Source organism: Amia ocellicauda, chromosome 17 (genome assembly GCF_036373705.1).
Source record: "Amia ocellicauda isolate fAmiCal2 chromosome 17, fAmiCal2.hap1, whole genome shotgun sequence".
NCBI classification, from domain to species: Eukaryota; Metazoa; Chordata; class Actinopteri; order Amiiformes; family Amiidae; genus Amia; species Amia ocellicauda.
Window position 1 is genome coordinate 25,047,386 of NC_089866.1, and position 12,334 is coordinate 25,059,719.

The window sequence follows — 12,334 nt, forward strand, 5'->3', positions numbered from 1 at the left end:
CATGATCATTGAAACTCCACGAGGTGAGATCTTGCATGGAGCCCCAGACCGAGGGAGACTGACAGTTATTTTGTGTTTCTTCCATCTGCGAATAATCGCACCAGCTGTTGTCACCTTCTCACCAAGCTGCTTGGCAATGGTCTTGTAGCCCATTCCAGCCTTGTGTAGGTCTACAATCTTGTCCCTGACATCCTTGGACAGCTCTTTGGTCTTGGCCATGGTGGAGAGTTTGGAATCTGATTGATTGATTGCTTCTGTGGACAGGTGTCTTTTATACAGGTAACGAGCTGAGATTAGGAGCACTCCCTTTAAGAGAGTGCTCCTAATCTCAGCTCGTTACCTGTATAAAAGACACCTGGGAGCCAGAAATCTTGCTGATTGATAGGGGATCAAATACTTATTTCCCTCATTAACATGCAAATCAATGTATAACTTTTTTGAAATGCGTTTTCCTGGATTTTTTTGTTGTTATTCTGTCTCTCACTGTTAAAATACACCTACCATTAACATTATAGACTGATCATTTCTTTGTCAGTGGGCAAACGTACAAAATCAGCAGAGGATCAAATACTTTTTTCCCTCACTGTATATATATATATATATACCTATCTAAAACTTATGACGTTATAAACGAACTCCCACAAAATGAACAACCCAGTGGCCGTGCTCTGCTCTGCTGCAAATATGATAATTTTGGATAATTTTTCCTGCACGCTGATTAATAGTCATATTTGCAAAGTTTTGTTTAAATGCTGCCTTCCCTTGACCCCCCCCCTTGTGCAGTCCAATATGGAATGCTGGTGTTGACTCATCCTGTTCTTGTTTGTTCAGTCGCCCGTCTCCTGGGTATGGGAAATCCTCCACATTTTAAGCATTTTATTTATGGTGTTTGTGCAAGAAAAAGAAAACGCACAGGCTTCATCACAAGGGGAGCTTTCCTGCCGCCAAGTTTTACCATGAGCTAACTCTTCCTTGGCGGGACTGGAATATGGAAGCTGTAAACAGTATGAATTTTTTGAAAAATGCTTAGTAAGAGCCTGTGGCCAGGCCTGGCTGTGTAAATGATCAGGAATTGCCAGGGATGGACTTTAGAATGAATCAGATCCACTCATGGAGTCTGTGATTTGTGTAGTAAGATTTAATAAGGTTTATATAGGCAAAGGGTATATCTGCAGTGGCCTCCAGTGATGGGATGGGGGAGGCTACAGCACTCTAGGCTCCAATTGCAATAGAAATCAAATTACTCTTCAGTGTGCAGTGTTTGGTTGGATTTTTTTCTTTGCTTTTTAAAGAGTGAAATTCACTATGAACAAGGGACCTGCACTTTAATCACACTGAGGGCCTCAAGCCCAGCATAAGACAGTTCTCTAATGGGACTGGTGTTCTCCCAGGAGGATACAGTTGTCAAGAGAGAAGGAACTATGAGGAGGGATTGGTGAGACAGAGGAAGAAATGGGAAAAGGATGATGAGATTACAGGAGGAAACACATGGTCTGGAAAGAAAAAGGAGAATCGCAACAGACAGGACAGGATGGAGGAAAGCTCAGTTCAACAACACCCAAGGGGCTGCTCAGTCTAGAAAGTGACAAAACAAAATGATCGATATTAAGTGGCAGGTCAAATTGTCCATGGGAGCTCTTTATCGAGATGTAGGAGAGCCCTCCCATTAGCATTCAGGGACGAAGTGTTTCTTTACTGTACAATCAAGTTGTGTTCGGCCTGGTTCTTAGCTTGTTTCTTTAACACTTCACATACAAGTGGAGATTAAAACAAAGTTCCTCACTAGCAACCTCATCTGTGTGCGCTGCACCCCAGTGATTGTCTATAAATGGTGCAAATGAATCTGCTTGTGAAAACAAAAAACATCTCTTGACACAGTCTGGTTACGAGAACATTCAAGACATGCATGACCATACTTGCAATATGATAAGCAACTGGTATTCCATATTGGAACACAGTTTTCTCCAGTCCCCTTATATATACACCGATCAGCCATAACATTATGACCACTGACAGGTGAAGTGAATAACACTGATAATCTCGTTATCATGGCACCTGTCAGTGGGTGGGATATATTAGGCAGCAAGTGAACATTTTGTCCTCAAAGTTGATGTGTTAGAAGCAGGAAAAATGGGCAAGCGTAAGGATCTGAGCGACTTTGACAAGGGCCAAATTGTGATGGCTAGATGACTGGGTCAGAGCATCTCCAAAACTGCAGCTCTTGTGGGGTGTTCCCGGTCTGCAGTGGTCAGTACCTATCAAAAGTGGTCCAAGGAAGGAAAAGTGGTGAACTGGCATCAGGGTCATGGGTGGCCAAGGCTCATTGATGCATGTAGGGAGCGAAGGCTGTCCCATCTGGTCCGATCCAACAGACGAGCTACTGTATCTCAAATTGCTGAAAAAGTAAATGCTGGTTCTGATAGAAAGGTGTCACAACACACAGTGCATCGCAGTTTGTTGTGTATGGGGCTGCCAGTCAGGGTGCCCATGCTGCCCCCCGTCCACTGCCAAAAGCGCCTACAATGGGCACGTGAGCATCAGAACTGAACCACGGAGCAATGGAAGAAGGTGGCCTGGTCTGATGAATCACATTTTCTTTTACATCACGAGGATGGCAGGGTGCGTGTGCATCACTTACCTGGAGAATACATGGCACCAGGATGCACTATGGGAAGAAGGCAAGCCAGCGGAGGCAGTGTGATGCTTTGGGCAATGTTCTGCTGGGAAACCTTGGGTCCTGCCATTCATGTGGATGTGACGTTCCACCTACCTAAGCATTGTTGCAGACCATGTACACCCTTTCATGTACACGGTATTCCCTGATGGCATTGGCCTCTCTCAGCAGGATAATGCGCCCTGCCACAAAATTCCCCAGATCTCAATCCAATCAAGCATCTGTGGAATGTGCTGGACAAACAAGTCTGATCCACGGAGGCCCCACCACGCAACTTACAGGACTTAAAGGATCTGCTGCTAAAGTCTTGGTGCCAGATACCACAGCACACCTTCAGAGGTCTAGTGTAGTCCATGCCTCGAAGGGTCAGGGCTGTTTTGGCGGCAAAAGTGGGACCTACACAATATTAGGCAGGTGGTCATAACGTTCTGGCTGATTGGTGTATAAGCCATCTATACATCTTCCCTAACCGCTTCATACAAGTACAGGGTTGAGCCGCAGCACACACAGGGCGCAAGGTAGGCTATAAAGGAGTCTGGAGTAATTCCCCATTGAAACCCATGTTTTTTAGTTGGAACCTGACACTTCAGTGTGTTGTAAGCTGAGATATGTTCTACAGGATCTGTGGTGGAGCTGCACTTGTACTTGCGCTGGTTGTTACACAGATCAGACACTTACTACAATAACAGGCTTTTGATTTCCAGCAGGTGCCAAAATCAGCTGCCATCTCAGTCTTGCTCTAGAACAGACACAGAATGAACACACTGTCTGCCTGGAACCCACACTTACAAGTTCATTATCACCTTGTAAGTGATGTCCTTATCTTACAAATACTGTGTGAAGGCAATAGAAAAAGCTATATAGCCAATCACACACTGCTTCCTGTCCAGATTCCATTGGTTCATCTTCCTTAAGTTGAATCAAAATCCTACAGGCTAAACTTGTTTTCAGAACTCTTCAACTCAAGTGATAATTAATTCTAGAGAGGTCATTAAATTCCATTTCATCTAAGTTCTCAGATATCTTTGAAATAGAGTTTGGAGATAATGCTGATCTATGGCACTTAATGAAAGACGTTCAATATCATTGTACCATTTAACATAATTAATCTAAAACCACCCTTTATGAATTGTATAGTTTTGAAACAACCCTACGAAACAGGTTAGGTGTAAAACTTTTGGTGCAAATTCCACAAGGAAAAGTATGCAGTACATTATTACTTTTGTTGTTGTCGTAAATGCAGGGTAACTTATACAATATGTCAATTAGTCAGTATGGAAAAATACAGTTCAAAGTGCATAGGCTCAGCTGTTTCTGCGTCCAAAATTGCTACACAAAAAACATTATTGTTTTTCCCTTATCATATTTTATATCATGTCATATTTTAACGAAGCCATCATAGAATAGCACCTGTCAGAGGGCCAGTACTCGCTCTGTAAATATAGCCCCCTCTGGTTCCAGTGAGATTAACATGCATTTGCTTGCCATTATCACAATAGAAGTTTTATTACATAACTCCAGTCTAGGGCATTGCAGCTGTGCTGGGGCAGCAGATGGGGAGAAAGTGAGTGCACAAATAGCCACAACGCAAACAGCTGAAGAGGAGTGAGCTGGTATCTAAAATGTACGCCGTGCCAGTACACCAACACTAACCACTATTTTATTTACAACTCTGTAATGCATGCTGGGTCAATGTGGCAGCACTTGCCAACATGGATCGGTGTGTCAGCCCACATGGGACCTCACAGTGCAGATTTTATGGGTTCCCTGGTATTTACGTATGTACAGTTTGCTTCCTTTTCTTGAGGTCGTCTCTACAAAATAGGATCCACTTTATGCATTAAAACCCAAAGGTTAATGGGTAAAATACTGCTATTGCATGTTATCTATGAAGCATAACCACTGTTTTTCACATCCCTGATGCACTCAGCAAACAATCCTCGCATGATCCACCTGAGGTACATACTCACTAAAGGACGCCTTAATGGTATCAGGGAGAGGACTAATGGTGCAATAAAAGAAGTCATCAAACTCACCTTGATGCTATTTCCCCTAGCATTAAGTCTACAGACTGGAATCAACAATATGTCCAGAAACATTAGAACATGCGACAGGCTGTTTTCTTGCTTGTGCATTGCCCATCTGGTTTACACAAAGACACAAAATGCGATCTGGCTTCAACAGGGATCGATCTAAAAGGCTGAAAATCTGGAATGATCCTGACTTAGAATAACACAGCTAATGCTGCCTCCAGCATTGTTTTCCCTCAGCCTTGTCCAAGATTTTCAGTTGCAAAACAGGAACACAGATCCTCTCAATTCTTAAACTACAGAGGGACTGAAGTGTAGGTAGGATAGTTGCTGATTTAGTCGGGGATTGGCCATAGCACTCCGTGACCGATGCATTACGAAGAGCTTCGGTAAAAGTTAATCAGCTGCGATTCTGGCCATAATTGGGATAAAAGCATTTTGGAATTGTGGCATATTGTGGTATATAAGGATCATCCATAATACGAAGTTGGGTTCATGGGTTTCTTAAGATGATGCATCTTCCCTTCTAGCCCCAAAAATGACAGTCCTCCAGTACCGCACCTTCCTCCCATTGTCGTCTCTTAGGGCATCCACCTCGTTACAACTGATTTCCAATTTCACACCTGACTGACCAGGAACAATACAAGGGCAGGACTTCCAAAACTCCACAATGACAGAGTTGTCCCTTTAAATGCCAAACAGTAATTGAGATTAGCAAATCTAATGGCAGTCAAATGGCGGCCAAGTACAAGCAGTCCTCTTGAAATTCAAATGCTGTCAAGGATCATGACTGAATTACCACCAGCGTTTATTTCTCTTCAGCCTCCTTTCATTGTCTAGGGAGACACTGACCCGTTCATTTGGGAGCAAGCAGGATAATGCCAGGTTGTTACTATAATCAGGAATTAATGACTTATTGTCATCCGGGCCATATAGGGCAACTACTGACATTTACCATAAAAATAATAATTAAGTGTGGAAATTTGTGCTCAGTAACTCTTCTGTATGTGTCAATGAACTGGCCTTGCTTTAAATGTTGAGTGCATTTTGGTATCTTTGTTGGTAGGACTATTTATATTATTATTTTTGTGGATATTGTACTGACTATTGAAATTTAGGAAGCATTCATAAGAAAACGTTGTACATGTGATACAGTTAATTTCTCTGCACTGCAGTCAGTGGCTTAAGAAAGTTTACAAACGAGAGGAGGCCATTCGAACCATCGTGCTCGTTTGGTGTTCATTAATATCTAAGTGATCCAAGGATCCTATCCAGTCTATCCTTCCTCCAGCTTAGAAACATTGCTAAATTGAGACAAATCCTCTCATTACATGACACTTGAGAAATAGATGCACATATTTGTCTAGATGGAATTACTGTATTGCAATTCTGTGAGGTAGCACAAATACAGCTTTTCTGCACTTCAGTTAGTTCCCGCTGCTGCAAAGATCTTAACAAAAACAGAAAACATGAACACATGCTGCTCTTCACTGGCTTGCTGTGCGCTACAGGATAGATTTCAAAGTTCTCTTATAAGCATTTAAAGCACTAAAGGGACTGACACCTCCCTACTTAAAAGATCCCCTTATTGAATACACTCCAGGTCGGCCGTTAAGATTACAGGAAGCTGGTTACTTAGTGGTCCCTAAAAGACACAAGAAAACCACAGGTGGCAGAGCATTTAGTTATAGGGCCCCGAAACTGTGGCATGATCTTCCAGCCAATGTAAGATATTTCCCCCTCTGTCAATCACGGCTGAAGACTCATCATTTTGTTCTCTGTTTGTCTGCCGCCGATGTGACATGGACATGCTATGCACAATTGTATTTGTCTGGGAGGAGATGTCCTGCATTATATGACCAGTACCTGAGCACAAATCTCATTTTATCTTCCAGCAATAGCCCCCTCTGAGGGGCCGAAGAGGCACCTTGACCCCCAGCCATGGAAGTCTTGACGAAGCACCCCAGAGGGCTGTTGATGCACCCCACTACGGAGGGCTAACGGGGCATCCAGTGGTTGCAACCACTTCAACCCCAAGGGTTTAAATGACAATCGGTTACAATTTAAAGGCAAGTACTAATAAGGAAAATAACCACAAAGAAGCTCAAGTTCTAATAATATTATATATAATCTAAGGGTGCTCCGATCTATCGGCCGCCGATCATTATCGGCCGATAATCGTTTTAAATAGTTTGATCGGTGGTCTCTATAAAGGCCGATCAGAAGAGCCGATCAGATTATGCAAAACTCGCAAGATTTTTCTATGCGCAGCTAAAATGGCTTCACTATATTCAGCGGTCTGGCAGTTGTCTGAAAAAGACAATACATTTTCAATTTGCAACATGTGTGCCAAGGAAATCCCACGAGGTGGAAAGCACCAAAAACATTTAAATACCACCAACCTCATCAGACATATGAAGGTTAGTCACGCTATGGTTTAAGTTGTGTCTCTAAGAGAGTGTCTCTAAGAGAGGGAGTGGAGTATGTTGCACATGTTTCCTGTCAATAAACAGTTGTCAATTCATGATACTTCATTGTTTCTTCATTTTAATACTTAATATACATTGTTGTTAAGAATAGTTAATAATGTTACATGATAAATGGAAGGCTTCAAATGGACCACGTGATCGGTGATCGGTATCGGCCGATACTGCTTCCAGTGATCGGTAATTGGTGATCGGCCCCAAAAATCCTGATCGGAGCACCCTTAATATAATCATATATTAAAATGATCAGACTTGAAAGCCCTCACTGAAAAGCAGTGCTTACAGACAATTACCCTGTCCAATGGTTGTCTGATCCTTGACACAAAGTCAAAGGGAGATCTTTATTTAGGTAGCAAAGGTACCAGTAATTTTATCTACAATAGAGTGAGTGAATTATGAATTAGATTTGCAATAGATCCGGATCCTTTCTCTAGTCAGTTGATGAACAGCACACATAGAACCATGTACCAAATGGTTTAGAGGTGGAAACAGGTCCCAGATACGAGTCTTGATTAAACCACTTTATATGATGGGGCCCAACAGCATGGACCCTGCACTGGGAGAATTGAGGGGGCATTAAAAATTGAAAGCACATTCTAGAGCCTGTCTCTCTAGATTGTTGCTGCACTGAAGAGCCTGTCAAAGAGGTGCTGTATTTTTTATGAAGGACACTGCAATCCGCCAAGATATTGTGATTTTTGATGATAGAAAGCGTGTTCAGTTAGATTTAGCAGTCGTTGTTACCTGATTTTGGACATGTACAGAATGAGTGTGAAAGACAAGTGGACAGATCTGTTAAAATATGAGCTTAGTTCGTATGGATCGACTACCACTACGGAGATCAATATAGTCGTCCCAGAAACCTCCAGAAGTCAAGACTCACCAGTTCATCTGCTGCCCGTGCACTTACTGTCGGTTGAATGTCAAAGCTGGCCTGCTCCACGGAAAAGAAACACACCGTCTGTCACAAAGCATCACAAGACAAAAAGGTCACCTCACAGCAAGGACGAGGTAAATGCTGTGATGGCATGTCAGAGAGGGTAACAACATGCATATAAATTTAAGACCTCAGCGGCTCGAGAACCATCACTTACCCCCTGCGAATGTCTCTCTCATATTCCCCTCACGCTCCCTGTGGATCCGACTCCTGACCTACAGTTTTCTTGGAGTGGGGTGGGGATGAAAAGGACATGAATCATTCCTTTTTGAATGTGATATGCAGCAATTGTTTTGTTTAGTTTTTTAGTTTCCTTCTGTTTTAGGGCCCTGATCCAAATCCTATCCTCTCTTCCTCCAAATTAAACACGGTGCTCAGATGTCTGAACACATGCTATGTGTGTTATTTCACTGTACTGGTAGGCAACTTGTCACGGTCTCCCCTGTTTCTACCTTAGTTCACCACCAGAGGTCTCCCTCTCCCAAATACTAGTTTAGTGCTTCTCCTTTCCTTTATCCAGTCAAACCAGTCTTTCCACATTCTTCCCTACCAGGTGCACCTGTTCTGTCCTCCTCTCCTATCATTGGTCAATCCTTCATTCACCTTGTTCAATCCCTCTCTCCTTCACAGTACTTTAACCCCTCTGTTTCCTAGATTCATCGTGAAGTCTTGCATTCTCTCCTGGATCATTCCTAAGCCTTGTTTCTTGATTGCCTTCCTGTGTATTTTTGACCTCTTGCTTCCTTCTCTTTACTCTTTACCCCTTTCGGATCTCCCTACTAGTCTGTTCGCTTGATCGTTTGACCTGGACTGTCCCTGTTTATGCTCTCGTTTTGCCCTTATTGGATTATCTGCTTCAACTCTAAAAGCCTGCACTTGGATCCTTTCCTTTGGTCCTAGAGGACATCACAGAAGACTTCGCCCTTAACATGGATCCAGTGGCTTTACCTGATGTTGCGGCAGCTTTGACGGCTCAGGGGGCATTATTGGGAGAACACGACGCGATGCTACATCAGATCAACTCCACTTTGGAACAGCTAATGAGGAGATTACCTGCTTTATCTCTCGAGCCCACAAGACAGACAACGCATGAAGCAACCCCAGGCTCGTCAGCTTCTCCAGTTCCAGATAGACCTGTACATTTGGCCATCCTAGACAAATATGATGGCTCACCAGACCGCTGCGAGGGTTTTATATTACAGTGCTCCCTTTATTTCACCCATTTACCAACTTCCTTCCCTTCTGATGATGCTAAAATCGCCTTTATTATTACTCTACTTACCGGAAAGGCACTTCGGTGGGCATCAGCTATATGGGCTCGTAAGGGTGAAGTAACAAGATCTCTCTCTGCTTTCCTTTCATTTTTTCACTTCAAGCAGGTTTTCCATCATCCGACAGCTGGAAAGGATGCTGGTGAACAACTGTTCTCTCTCCGTCAGGGTACCTGTTCTGCCGCTGAATATGCTCTGGAGTTCCGGACCTTGGCCGAGATAAGTGGATGGGGTGAGCCTTCTTTAATTGCTCTTTTTCGTCGTGGCTTATGTGATTTACAAGCAGAATTAGCTTGCAAGGGAGACGCACTTGATCTGGAACAGTTAATTCAACTTGCCATTAGACTCGACAACCTTATGAGATCCCGAGGCAAACGGTCATTGTCTGCTACATCCCGGTTATCCACCAGATCTTCTTTCAAGCCTAGCCCCGATACAGAACCAGAAGCCATGCAGATAGGAAGGACTCGACTACCTGCTGAGGAAAGACACAACAGCGCCTCTGTCTGTATTGTGGTCAATCCGGTCATTTCCGAGACGCCTGTCCTAATCTTCCTGGATCTTCGACCACTCCACAGAAATCGGTGAGTACTTGTCCCCTGATAACACCTGCTCAGTGTATGCTCTCAGTACTCATACAGCTCCACACCCAACACGTCTCTTTGTCTGCTTTAATAGATTCGGGGTCCGCGGGGAACTTCATAGACAGAAGAACCGCAGAGCGTTTGAACCTTCCTCTCTCACCGTTCTTGCCACCACTTAATGTCAGAGCTATCAAGAACCAACCCATCGGTTCCAGTCCAGTTTCACTGAAAACCAAGCCAATCGCCATGTCCATTGGAAAACGACATTCTGGAAAAACTGCCTTTTTTAGTGATTGAATCCCCTGGAGCTGACATAATACTTGGACATCCCTGGCTTGTACATCATAATCCCATCATTTCTTGGATTAAGGGGACTATTATTTCTTGGGGAGAACATTGCCTTTCTAATTGTTTTTCTTCACCTTGCAGAGCCACCCACATCGAGAGTCCGTTTCTATCCACACCGCCCGAGTTTCCATCAGAATACAAGGATATGGCTGCTGTGTTTAGCAAATCCCGAGCCTCCTCTCTGCCTCCACATCGTCCTTGGGATTGCGCAATTGATCTTCTCCCTGGCTCTACTCCACCTCGGGGCAGAATCTTTCCTCTCTCTCTTCCAGAGTCGCAGGCCATGGAATACATCAAGGAGGCTTTAGCACAAGGCATAATTCGGCCATCCACTTCACTTCACCTGCTGCGGCAAGCTGCTTCTTCGTGGCAAAGAAAGATGGTGGTTTAAGACCCTGTATTGACTATAGGGGTCTTAATTCGCTTACGGTCAAGTATAGATATCCTTTACCTTTAGTTCCGGCTGCCCTGGAACAGGTAAGAGGACCTCGGTACTTTACAAAACTTGATCTACGTAGTGCATACAATCTAATCCGGATACGAAAAGGAGATGAGTGGAAGACGGCATTTATTACTAACTCGGGACACTATGAATATTTAGTCATGCCTTTTGGTCTGGTCAACGCACCTTCAGTCTTTCAAGCTTTCGTAAATGAGGTATTACAACCTTATCTTCATCGCTTTGTGATAGCCTACATTGATGATATTCTGGTCTACTCCTCTACTCTCTCTGAACACATCTCCCAGGTTCGTCAGGTGCTTCAATGTCTACTACAAAATGGACTCTACGTCAAGGCAGAGAAATGTGAATTTCACCAACTGCGCGTGGCTTTTCTTGGATACATCATTGATGCCAGGGAGTTCATATAGATCCTGAGAAGGTGAAAGCAGTTACTGAGTGGCCTCAACCTCAAACTACTAAAGAGTTGCAACGTTTTCTGGGTTTTGCTAACTTACCGTCGCTTCATCCGAAACTTCAGTTCGGTCGCCTCCCCTTTAACCTCTCTATTAAAGGGCTCTGCTCATCGTTTATTATGGACGGATTCTACTGAAGTCGCCTTCGACAAACTCAAGTCCCTGTTCACCACTGCTCCAGTCCTCAAGCACCCAGACCCTAATCTCCCTTTCGTTGTGGAAGTAGATGCTTCTGAAAATGGCGTTGGGGCAGTGCTTTCTCAACGACATGGTCAACCACCTAAGCTTCATCCCTGTGCATTCTTTTCTAGAAAATTATCACCTGCAGAGAGGAATTATGACATCGGTAATCGGGAACTCTTGGAAGTGAAATTGGCCTTTGAGGAGTGGAGGCATTGGCTGGAGGGATCAAAACACCCTTTTCTGGTACTCACAGATCATCGAAACTTGGAATATATTCAAGCAGCAAAACGCCTTAACCCCCGTCAAGTGCGCTGGGCTTTGTTTTTCACTCGGTTTCAATTCACCCTGACTTATCTCTCTCCTGTCAGTTTGACTCTGTTCATGAACCTCTGTCTGATGATCCCATTCTACCTTCTACCTGTATTGTCGCTCCTATCAAATGGAATTTCTTGGATCAACTTCAAAGGGAACTTTCCTCTAATCCTGCCCCTTCCACATGTCCTTCTAATAAGATCTATGTACCTTCATCCAAGCGTCACACACTCCTTCAATGGATTCATTCTAACCCTACTTCTGGACATCCAGGGATTCATCGTACCATTACCTTGATAAGACAGAAATTCTGGTGGCCCACTCTGGTACAAGATGCTACCCAGTTTGTCAACGCTTGCTCCATCTGTGCCCAGTCTAAGTCTTCACGACATCCCCTCTCTGGTCTCTTGGAACCTCTTCCAATTCCGCGGTGCCCCTGGTCACACATTTCTATTGATTTCATTACCGACCTTCCTAGCTCTCGGGGTTATACTACCATTTTAGTGGCAATAGATCGTTTTTCTAAATCATGTCGGCTTGTACCCTTACAGAAGCTTCCCACTGCTCTTGAAACTGCGGAGGTCCTGTTCCATC